The sequence below is a fragment of the Belonocnema kinseyi genome, chromosome 4 (genome assembly GCF_010883055.1).
Source record: "Belonocnema kinseyi isolate 2016_QV_RU_SX_M_011 chromosome 4, B_treatae_v1, whole genome shotgun sequence".
Lineage (NCBI taxonomy): Eukaryota > Metazoa > Arthropoda > Insecta > Hymenoptera > Cynipidae > Belonocnema > Belonocnema kinseyi.
The window spans coordinates 106,176,910-106,189,337 of NC_046660.1; positions in this window are offsets into that span (position 1 = coordinate 106,176,910).

Genomic DNA, 12,428 nt, shown 5'->3' on the forward strand with positions numbered 1-12,428 from the left:
TGAGAATGTCAGAATACTTCAGTTTCAGTAACAAATGCATATCAGGAATTGTAAAAATATAAGTTTATTGAAATAATATACATTTTTCAGAGTAGCTAAGAATACAAATTAATGAAAAATATAAGAAACAAATATTAAAGTAACCCTTAAAAATAAAAATACTTTATTTTGCAACTTCTGAATAAGCAGCCCCATATTGAGGTGCAAAATTAATATACTACACTGAAAAAAATAATTCTTAGCACCAAGTAAATGCATTTACTTGAATCCTATTTCTTAGCATTAAGAAAATATTCTTTAACAGAAGTAATTTTTATTAAAACCAGGCATATATCTTTTATTGATCTAAAAAAATGAATTCTTTGGCTATATTTTCTTGATTGAAATACATATTTCTTACATTTAAGAAAATGATTTCCTTAATTCAAAAAGTCTAGATTCGTTGAAATGTGATTTGTCTTTCAAAGAAATATATATTTGATTCCAATAGTTCGATTTTTTGAACTGATTCGGGACACGTTCGAATCAATATTTTTTCAATACTTGCATCAAGAATTTAGGTTTATTTAAATCAAAGAAATAATAATTCAATTCAAAATAATATTAATTGAATTACAGTATATATTTTTTTTGTCACAAAGGTTTCATACATTTATAGCAATGGAGCATTTATTCAAATGAAAAAGGTATTGTGTTTACATAAATTCTTATTTCTTCAGTGGAAGAAAATATTTCATTTGATTACTAGAATTAAACAATTCATGACAAACAAACATTTATTCCAACGAAGTAATCATTTTTTTAAGTCATAAACTTAACAATTTGGCGTCATTTGTTTAAATTAAATACTTCTTTAGATTTGAAGTCGAGGTAGAAGTTGTTTGTGTCCTATTATGACAGTTTTTATCACTTTTCTCATCAATTCTCTTCTCTTGTCATTTACACACGTATATAAAACTTATGGACGTCGAGTCATTAACAAGAGTTTCTTTTAAAATTTACGTAGATGTATCCATATGCAAATTTTATTAGAATAATAGAAACTATAATAGAAATGTATAATAGTATAATGTATAATAGGGTATAATAAATAATAATAGAAATGTACATACACGTATGTATACAACAAGAAGATACTATAGTGACCGATATAGGACGTCGCTTGTGATGTAGCAGACGAAAGTTTAGGGATTTCGAGTCGTGACGTCAGCTGGCAAGATGCCTGCACGCCGAGGGATAAATAATAATATGAATTGCATGGGGTGATACATTATTTTTTAATAAACCATTAGTAACCGTAAGTGTATTTAGATATTATTTTCCGAAAAGTGTCCAATTAAATAACATGGTGCAACTGCAGAATAGGGGCGTCACCTGTTTTTTGGCTGGAAAAACAGTATTTTTCTGCAACGAACTATTAGAATCTTTAACTGAACGATAAATAAAGCGATTTGACAAGACAGAAGTTTCAAATTATTGTTACTTTTGTTACTACGATATAATAAATATGGGTATGTCATGATATCAGAATAATCATATTTAACTCACCGTTTAGGTGCTTTTAAACATCCAAACGATCAAATTATTTGACAGGTCAAAAAAATAATTTGGTCAAAACCCTACCCTTTTCTAACGTTTCGTGGGGGCGGGAAGACACCCATATGATCAGTAAAAAAAAAAACAATTTTGGTCAAATCCCTACCCATTTCCAACTTCTCGTTAAATATGATCATTTCGATATATCGCGATAGAGCCATATTTGAGACATCATAGTAACTACCCGTGTGGAAAAGTTGATTGGGGCTAAATTAGGCCACAACTAGATTTCCCAACTAGTTATTGGGCTCCAATTGGGGAACCCAATCAATGCCCAACTGGGCTACTGTCTGGGTTGTAACGGTCAGCCCAACGAATGCCCAGATTGAGTTAACAAGCTGGGCCTTAGTTGGGCAGCCCACTTTATGCCCAATTAATAAAAAAAGGGTACAATGATTGAATTCCTAAAGTTAAAAGTTATAAATAATAAATATTTATTAGTATTTTTTTTTAATTTGACGCTTCTTCACGATTTAAAAACTCTTAGCATCCTCTTATTCCTTCTGACCTCTATCCCAGTCTCTTCCAACAGTCAGCTCAGTCCTAAAAGCATCTAAAGTTGTGTTTTCTGTCATATATTTTATTTAGTACAAAACTCAACTGAGTATGGAATACAGCACAAAGCGATCATTTATTTGGTTTATTTCTACAAAGTAAAAACGAAAGAACTTTTTACAAATTATGGAAGCTTGAACGGATTCGACTACAAGAAAAAATGGCGTTCGCAACTGCTTTAGTGCAGACGATAGAGCCCGAGAGCCGCACAGTGCACACGTTAACTAATACGGGCGGGGTTTTCAAAATTATAAAATGATTAGTTTACAAAAATGGTTTATTTATTGTTGTTTTACTTGAAAATGTTACTATGCACTGCTGATCTCTTTGATTCTTTTGCAGGAAATATCGATTTTAATTTAAAGCGTATATCTAATTCGGAAACAGTTTCGTTATTTTAAACATATTAAAAATATAATATGTAAAATATATGATAAATTTACCGTAATGTTAAAAGAAAAATGTGAGTATATGAACAATATTTAATGGTGAGAAGTTCTTCTTAAGGATATGAGAAAAAAAATTTCAGGAAATTAATGTACTTCAACATTTTCCAATAAAATATAATAAACAAGCAATATTCGTAAATGATTCATTTCCTATGTAATTTTATGGATTAGGAATTATTTTCATTTATATAAATGAAACATGACTGCTAGATTCTGCTCAAATTGTTCATTATTTATCATAATATAATTAGCACGGCGTTTTTTATCAGACTTATCTCGATTTATTAATTTATTCCTAAACATGTACAGTTAATAATAACTTTACCGAAGTAAATAGCAGCTGACCACAGCCGATATTTTATCTCTCTACTGCCCTCTATCGATAGAACTGGAGTTACATTTTGTGCGACCAGATTTGTTTGCTTCAATAGTGCTCACTTTTGGCGTTCTACGGGTGAGCCCAATTTAAGCCTAATTAAGTAAAAAATCTAGCCTAATCAAGAAATCAAACATTAAATCGGCTTTATCAACATAAGTTTTAATAATAACAAATTCGGAATAATTGGAAAAGTTCCAGGATTTCGATGAGATTGCATTCACTTACTCATTTTATTAAAATAACGTGTTAATTAATTTAGAACACCTACTATGGGCGTTCTATGGGTATACCCAATGAAAGCCCAATCAAGAAATAAAACACTGATCGGCTTTATCAATATAAGTTTTCATAAGTGAAAATTTGGAATAATCAGAAAGATTTCAAGATTCGGGTAGGATTGCATCCACTGTAAATTAATCTTTAAATTAATTTTACTTTTTGTTATCTGGGCTGCCCGGTTGGGGCCCAATTGGCGCCCAATTATAATTTGGGCTAAGCTGGGCCGATTTCCACATGCGATAATGTGTGCATTAAAGCCGAAGGAGCTTTAACAAAAGAGAATTCATATTCACCAAATTACAGTTGTCGATGCTTTGACCTTTAATTTTAAAAGGCCTGCGCACAAATGTGTGGTATGTAAAAAGACCAAGCGCGTAAGGTAAACGCAAGGTAAACACTTTAGCGAGCGCGAAGCATGAGACACGTATATTATTGAGCGCTAAGCATGAGAACCTGCAGTCAGGCAGTTTTTTTAATGGAAGGTAATTTCATACGGGATATAAATTTCCAAATTTAACAAAAATTAAAAGGGCAGTATTTGAAAAAAAATTGAATCGTAAATTTAATTGTTTTTTCCAGCAAAATGTCAAAATTTTGCAGTCAAAGTTTTCTAGTCTTAAAATTTATAAGTTCGCCTCTATAACAGATATAAATATAATTGAAATTCAATTTTCAATTCAAGAAATGTCGATAATTGACGTGTTGCTCAGTTGTCAAGTGTTACAGTGTTTTTATTCATCCTTAGGGTTATTATATTAGGCTTTAGGATTTACTTTATGATGCATTTATTGTTAATAAATATGAAATTATGCTTATTATTATGTTCGAAAGTTCATATAATATATGAAAACTTGATATCGACTTTTCCATAAAAATGTCGAGAAATAAAAAAAATGAGAAAATAATGGGCTTTATTACATCAAAGTCATAGGATCTCTACAACTCTGGCTGAAATGAAGGAAGTTGATTTTGTACTGGCAGTAGCACCCACTAACATAATTAAATCGGGAAGCATACAAAAGGATGTCATAAAGGTAGCAGCATAGCAGATAAGAATCATTTCAGAGATAATTTATGGCGATTTAAATAAATGGTTTATGACTTCAAATAGCTTAAAATGGGGCTAAGAGGCGCGTCTGTGGTAAACCGGCTGACCCGTAACTTTATTTTTTATAAATAATGAGCTCTTTCTCTGAATACTCAATTTTAAAATTAGCGATTGTTTTCTCATTCACTAATGTTACACCTTACTTTAGGTCATATTTGATGCAGTTTTGTTAGTTATAATGACTCAGTTTTGGAATGTTAGTTAGGATGCGCAAACAATTCGTAAAAAACCTCATTTGCAGAAGTATGTGGAAATTTTTTGAATGGATCATATTTTCTGCCATTCGAACAAAATGTATGAAAATTTTCAGATGAATGCAATATACTTTTCGCGTCGCAGAATGACTTTTGATTCCTTTTAAAATTATTTATTTTAAGCTATCAAAAATATAATTTATTTTTAATTTTTAAACTGCTAATTATACTTCGCAAAATTCAACCAATTCAATTTCAATTGCAAAATGATGTATAAATTTTAGATGGTTCAATTATTATCTTTCCTGGTTTTAAAATTAATTTTTTTTATTTCAATCTTTTCATCTTTAACACTTCCTTTATAATTACTATTCATCCTTAAAAATTTCCAATCAAATATTTGTTTTATGGAAATGATTTATTTATTCAAATCTTCAACTAATAGTCGGACAGTTTCAAGATATTACAGCGAAAATTGAAAATGAAAAAAAAATACAATAAAAGATTGCTGTAAATGATTCCAATTATTGAAATTGTACAATTTTAAGCTTTTCAATTCGAAATTGCTTTATATTTACATCTAAAATTATTGAATTAAAAACTGGCTATCAAGGCTTTTAATATGAAATTTTAAAATATGTAATAGCGGATTTGTCCTAAAATTTTAAATACTTGTATTTGAAGCTACAATATTGTGAAAATTAAAATTTGAAACCTCCAAAATTATTCTAAAAATTAGATGAAGAAAAAACTTAAGTTTCAAGGCCTCAAAAATTGAACTGTTTTAGAATTGCATATTCGAAAAATATAATTTGAAATAAAAATCTGCCAAAAGTTCAGAGAACTTAAATATATTAACAATAAGTGTCGTATCATGTAGTTGCAAATTACATTCAAAACGAATGGATAGATTTTCTCATGAAAAAATGTGATTTGTTTACTAAAAAAAAAACAGTTTTTTTACGGTATAAATATACAGAATTTAAAATATTTCGAGAAATACACCCAACCCTCGGTTTAGTTCCACTGCACCACCCCCGCCCTGCTGAACTGAGAAACTGCATGAGCGATCAGTTCTAGGAATCACTTAAACGCGGGAAACTAAACCGATAGTTGGGTATATTGTGTAACTATACAGTATAATTATTCTAATCACTTTGGAAATTTTATGTTTTCTAATTGAAAACTTAAAAAATTTACAAAATGCACGAATTATGAAGTACAAGAAATCTCCCGGTGTATTATTTATCTCCCGGCTTCATCCCGGTTCCCCCTTGGTTCTACCTGGTGGCTGGTCACCATGTTTATGACGACGAAATAAATAATTTCTTAAATTTTGAATGGTTACAATTTTAGAGTTTTGAATTATCCTGTTGACCTGTACATTTTCAATTTTTCTCTTTCTTTAGTTTTAACTTTTAATCAAAATTAAATTTGCTGAATTTTGAAAATTATAGTTAGCAATCAAAAAACTATTAATCTTTTCAAATTAAAATAATTGAATTTTTAAAGGGCTTCTGAACATAATAAAGTTTTAATATCACAATTTTTAGATACTAAAATTTTTTTTAGCTGCAAATAAAGTTCGCATTTGTTTTCTACGCTTCTTTTAGAATAATTGCATTATATTTTTGATTTTAGGAAGATCAGTTTTAAAGTGAAATAATTTTTTTCATTGCAATGACAATTTAAAATTCTAGAATCTCAGAAACTTTGACTTGTAAAATGCAATAAATTTTTCAATGTCAAATTATTCATATAAATTTGATTTTATAATTGTATCGCTTCGAATTTAAAATATAGGTCCAAACTCAAAAGTTTTGAATGATCAAGTTTTTTATTTTGAACGTTTTTAATTCGAAACAGTAAAACTTTGATATATTTGAATTTTAAATGATCCAATTACCAAAATTCTAATCTAAATATGTTCAATTTTTAACGTGAGTTGTCCTATTTTTGAAATTTTATTCTGAAATCATTCAATGTTGCAATTTTGAGAGCTTCCGTTAAAAATTTTTTTGATTTCATGTGCACATTTAATTCCTTTTCATTCCATTCAAAACCTTTTTCCCTTTTTAATCCGATACCTAATCTACAATAGTTTGAATTGGAACGTTTACATCTAAAAAACGTTCAGTATATACTCTCTAAATATGAATCAGTGAAAAATTAACTGGTTGAAATAGTAGTTAGACATTTCATTGATTAATCAGTGATTTCGACTTATTCTCTAATCAGTTCAGTAAAACCAGAGTAAATCATGTGAAGCATAACCTCTAAAATTTTTAAGTTAAGCGTTGTTCTTACTCTTTTACTTAAATAGCAAGAAATTTTTTAATTTTCGGACTAGAAGTCTGCTGAATTAACTGCGGGATAAATATACTCTGAATCGCATAGGAAGTACTTACTTAACGGGTTTGTGCATGACAGTCCAATCTTGAAATTAAAGTAATATGTGAGGTTGTTTGTCATTTAAAAGCATCGGAACTTTCCACCTTTTTTAATACTTGATCATATTTATGGATTTAAATTTTTTACTTTGATTTTTTGATTGAATGTACTAAAATATTACAGTGAAGACCCGTTTATCACAGGCCTCGTCTATTGCCAGATTCGGGACCCGTTTATCGCGTGATACCTTACCCCCTCTCTTTACTTTCATATCTCTCGGTAAACCAATAGCTGAAAAGGCGGGACTGGATTGATTTTAAACTGAAGACAGTGGTGTCCGAACGCGAAGAGCTCTAGCATGCGTAGTACCCTGGGGGGCGACACCTATTTCAGTAGCCAATGGGGAGTTGGCGGGAACTTTTAAATGCGGAAATGTGCACTTTATTATTTTTCAGGATAATTACAATAAGGAAAATAAAATGATGATGCTTGACAAAAGAAAAATATTTCATATAACCGATATGCAAAAACACTTTTTATTAATCATAAGTATTTAACGATAATTCGACTATTGTAAATGCGACACGGCGAGTAGATTGTTTTTAGTTTTAGCAGACAACACATCACATATTTTAGCGACAAAATTATCTGTCCGAGATTTCTTTCGTGATGACTATCAAAATTTAATGTATTAATTATTGTTTATAATAGTGTTTAGCCGCGAAAAATTAATTTGAATTTGAATTTTGCTGAAAAATAATAAAGCGCTTCTATTAGCATGTAAAAGTTACCGCCAACTTCCCATTGGCTACTGGCTAGTGAGCGGACCAATCAGCTGTTCTCACTGAAAGGCGCCTGCCTTCAATGAAGTGGTGGGAGCCTGTGAAATTTCTCCTTATTCTGCGATAAACGGATCCCATTCATTTCAGAAGCCTCGCAATAAACGGGTCTTTACTGTATTTTATTATGATTGCTAAATTGACATGGTGCAGTGCTGCCAACCCTCAAAAGTAATTATTTCACTGACTCGATAAGTAACCTTTCACTGATTGTCAGTGACCATTTTCATTGAAAACTGCTAATGATTCCTTAAAAAATTTTTTAATATAGAATTATTAAATTATTTATATATTAAATGCTACGAAATAAAAACCCAAATACGTGACCTCGTGCATTTATTGCTAGTGTATAATAAAACACATATCTTTATTACATTCTCATCCTAATGAGAAGGAATTGGTTTTATGTAAAATTTCACTTGGTTGGTTTTCATCAAATCTCCATGTTTTGAGAGCTCCTGAGTCAGAAAAAACGATTTTTAACTAGGTGTTTGTCTGTCTATAGTCTGTAGTCTATATTCTATATTCTATATTCTGTAGGCACGATAACTTTCGAACAATTGATCAGATTGGAATCTGCTTTGCCACACTTTTCTTAGGCCTAAAAAGAGAAAATGAGTTCGAGAACCTGCTATTTTGGATGAAAATTGAAAAAGTGAGCGCATTTAAAAAATGGTTGAATCCACATTTTTTGAAGATTAAAAAATTCGATGTGCAGTTAATCATAGTACTCAGAAACTCAAAAAAATTATCATTATGACTTTTTTCTATAAAATGAAAATGGTCAGAGTTAGATTATTTTCAAAATCAAAAAAAAAAACAAACTAAAATGAACATTTTAAGCCAAACAACGCATGATATACGCTTATTTTTGAAAAGACTATAAGATTGTCATACAAACTTTTTCAATTTGTTCGAAAAGTTGAAAATTCAAAATTTGATCGTACCAAAAATAATGAAAAATTCAAAAATTTCATTTTTTGGTCAAACCAGGTAAGATACTATAAAAATGAATAAGGTAAAATTGCGCGTTCTGGAAATATCGTGAAAAACATTAAAAATTGAAAAATTAAAAAAATTTGGAACAACGACACAAGCTATGAAAAAATGGGAAAAAACTTGTTTATTCAAAGAAGAGCTACAAATTTTTAATAATTATTTTTTATAGGATGCGCACTTTTTGTTTTATGCATAAAAAGCAATAGAAATAGAAAATTTAATTTTTTGACAAACGACACAAGCTATGAAAAAAATTAATAGACAAAAGTTACGAAACAATACCGAAAACTCTTTGAAATTTTTCATGAATAATTTTTAGATGGGACGAGTAAATTTTCTTTTAATTGTAAAAAATAAGATTAAAAATAAATAAATTAAATTTTTGGAACAAGGACGGAACAGACGAAAGAGGGCATAGGATCGTATACAGCAGTGATTCCCAAACTTTTTTCGCTCTTTCTAGGGAGCGGTAGAGCCGCCACCCTCAACATTATTTCATAATACTTAAACCCAAGGAGGTACACTGTGATGCGAAAATGTGCTGGCTTGTCGCGCTCGACCTTCCCATTATAAGAAAATTAGAGCCGATTAGGGAAAATGGAAAATTTAATAAAATATTCATTAGCGGATTTTAATAGGCAGCGTTAGATTTTCTGGATTATAACGAGAACATTAGAAAAAGATAGAAAGAAATCGGTTAATAACTTCGAAAGTTATTACACTCTTGTTATGCTGCAAAGTGGTCCAGTAATGTATTTTCTTGAACAAATTTAGTGAAAATATTAACCGATTTTTATGAACTTTTTTTCCATATTTCTAAAATTAAATCACGGAATTGATTCAGCTCATTTAAATTTAATTGATTCATACCTTTATAACTTCAGTTATTGTAACAGGTCTCAATCTCAGAACAATGAAAGGCATTCATGCTAGGTCAACTGCTACCCAGGGTAGCAGTTTGGGTATAGTATACAGCAGCGATTCCCAAACTTTTTTTGCATTTTTCAGGGAGGGGCAGGGCGGCCACCCTAACATTTTTTCCATTCTACTAGAACCCAAGGGAGATACTTGACTGTCGGTCATGCGGGAGGTTGCATGCTTCATGCGAGAGAATTAGAACCGGTTGAGAAAAGTTACAATGTGTTAAAATGTTAATAAATTAAATTTTAATTATTTGAATCAATTTCCTAATCTGATTTTAAGCAAACGAAAAGAAAGTTGATGAAAATCGGTTAATATCTTCATTTCCAGTTGACAGTTCTTGTAATTTTGCATGTACTTAAAGATATGCTTAATTACTCGAAATGTTAACCGATTTTCATCAACGTTTTTTTCATTTTCTTAAAATCACATCAGGCTAATGATTCAGATAATTAGAATTGAATTGAGCCATGTCTTTAAGATTCTAGATATTGAAACAGCCTTAAATCTTATGATAATGAAAGGGTCCTCATAGTGGGGGGGCTGCCGAGGAGCTGGGCCCGGGGTGGCTTCCCCTGGCCGCGGTCGGGCCGCCGACCGTCGGCACTAGTTTGGGAATCGCTGGTAAACAGCAGTGGTCGCGCAAACTTTTTGCTTAATTTTCAGGTATGGTCAGGCTCCACCCGACTTAATTTTTTCCACTACTTTTCGGTCTATCCATGTACCTTAGTGTGAGTGAGCTTACTCCAGTAAGGGTCTTTTGTCCACAGGCATGTCAAAGTACAGAAATTAAAAAAATTTTAATTTTTCAACTAGCGATTTGAAAATAGCATTATCAGAATTTATAGACAAATTAAATGTCTTTGTAATCGGAAAAATACGGAGGTTCCAAATATATTACTTTCAAGTCACTGATTGCAAAATTACGAATTTTTTAATCTCACATTTTTTCCCCATTTTCTAACGAAGGACCTCTGAGGAAAGGGGTGGTCCAGCCAAGCTCGCAGGTACTGCCCTGAAAGTAGGTCGTAGGGCAGCCAGGGCAGTGTACCCTGCCCTGGGTAAGAGCGTGCCGACCACTGGTATACAGCAGCGATTCCCAAACTGCTACCCTGGGTAGGGTGGCTACCCGGCGGTAAGGGAATGCCACCTCGGGCCGGGTAGCTCGGTAGGCTCCAAAGCAGGGTTCCCGCTGTGAGTATGGGACTATTTTTTTTGACCTAGCATGAATGCCTTTCATTGTTCTGAGATTGAGACCTGTTACAATAACTGAAGTTATGAAGACATGACACAATTAAATCTAAATGAGCTAAATCAATGTCGTGATATAATTTTAGAAATATGGATAAAAAAGTTCATAAAAATCGGTTAATATTTTCACTAAATTTGTCCAAGGAAATACATTACTGGACTACTTTGCAGCGTAAAAAAGTGCAATAACTTTTCAAGTTATTAACCGAATTCTTTCTATTTTTTTCTTATGTTCTCGTCATAGACCAGAAAATCTAACGCTGCCTATTAAAATTCGCTAATGAATATTTAACTAAATTTCCCAATTTTCCTGTTCGGCTCTAATTTTCTTATGATGGGAAGGTCGAGCGCAACAGGCCAGCACATGTTCGCATCACAGGCTTTCAAGTGCCCCCCTTGGGATTAAGTATTATGAAAAAAATTGAGGGCGGCGGCCCTACCGCTCCCCAGAAAGAGCGAAAAAAGTTTGGGAATCGCTGGTATAAAGGTTTAAAAATTATAAAAGCAAGGAAATAAGAATTAGTATGATTATTTGTTATGCATATTATGAATTCTAATGGTATAAATTCATTGAAATGATACATGTTTTAGTGCAGCTTAGAATATAATGTAAAGCAAAATAAGAAACAAATATTAAAATAATCATGATAAATACAATTTGTGCTTTATTTTGCAATACCTGAATAAAGCAATCCATATTTGCATATTTGATATAAAAATGTTGTGTATAATGTAGAAAAGTTGACGTTTCGGCCAAACCGAGTGCGAAGCACGAGATACGTGATGAGAATGTGTGCGTTAAAGCCGAAAGAGCTTTAACAAAAGAGAGTTCACAATCAGAAGATTACAGTTGCCGATCCGTGGACCTTTGATTTTAAAAGTTCTGTGCACGAATGCGGGAGAAATGCAAAGATCTAGCGCGAAGCGCGATAACCAACAGTCGCGCGCCCTAGGCACGCTCAAACTCGCGGGCGAAGCGAGCCGCGCGCGTGGGGCACGATTAGAATATGCCCGCGTAGTGAGCAGATTATTTAACATTATTAGACCTAAAAATATCCTCATCCTATTTATTATATGATTCAAAGTCAATAGATCCCTTGAAAAAGGGGTTGCTGATGCTCATCGACTTCCGCAATAATGATCATATGGGGCATTATTCCTCAACTGCCCCAACTCAAAAAGTCATGTTTTTCGATTGTCTCTAAATTCTGGGAATATGTTCGCCTACCCAACAGTAGTTAATCCACAAACTTATAGACCAGGATTACCAAACCAATTTTTCAATAAATCAATTGTTTATTTAACTTTTTTCGCAATTTAGGAATCTAAGATTTTTTTTTAAATAGTCTCAAAAGAAAGCTTGACGTTTACTATGAAAAATGTCTAATAAGAAAATGGACAAATTGAAATTCATTGAGTTACAGAGCCGGTTGTAGAGGGAGTCCTCGCGCTCGCACTCGGGCGTTA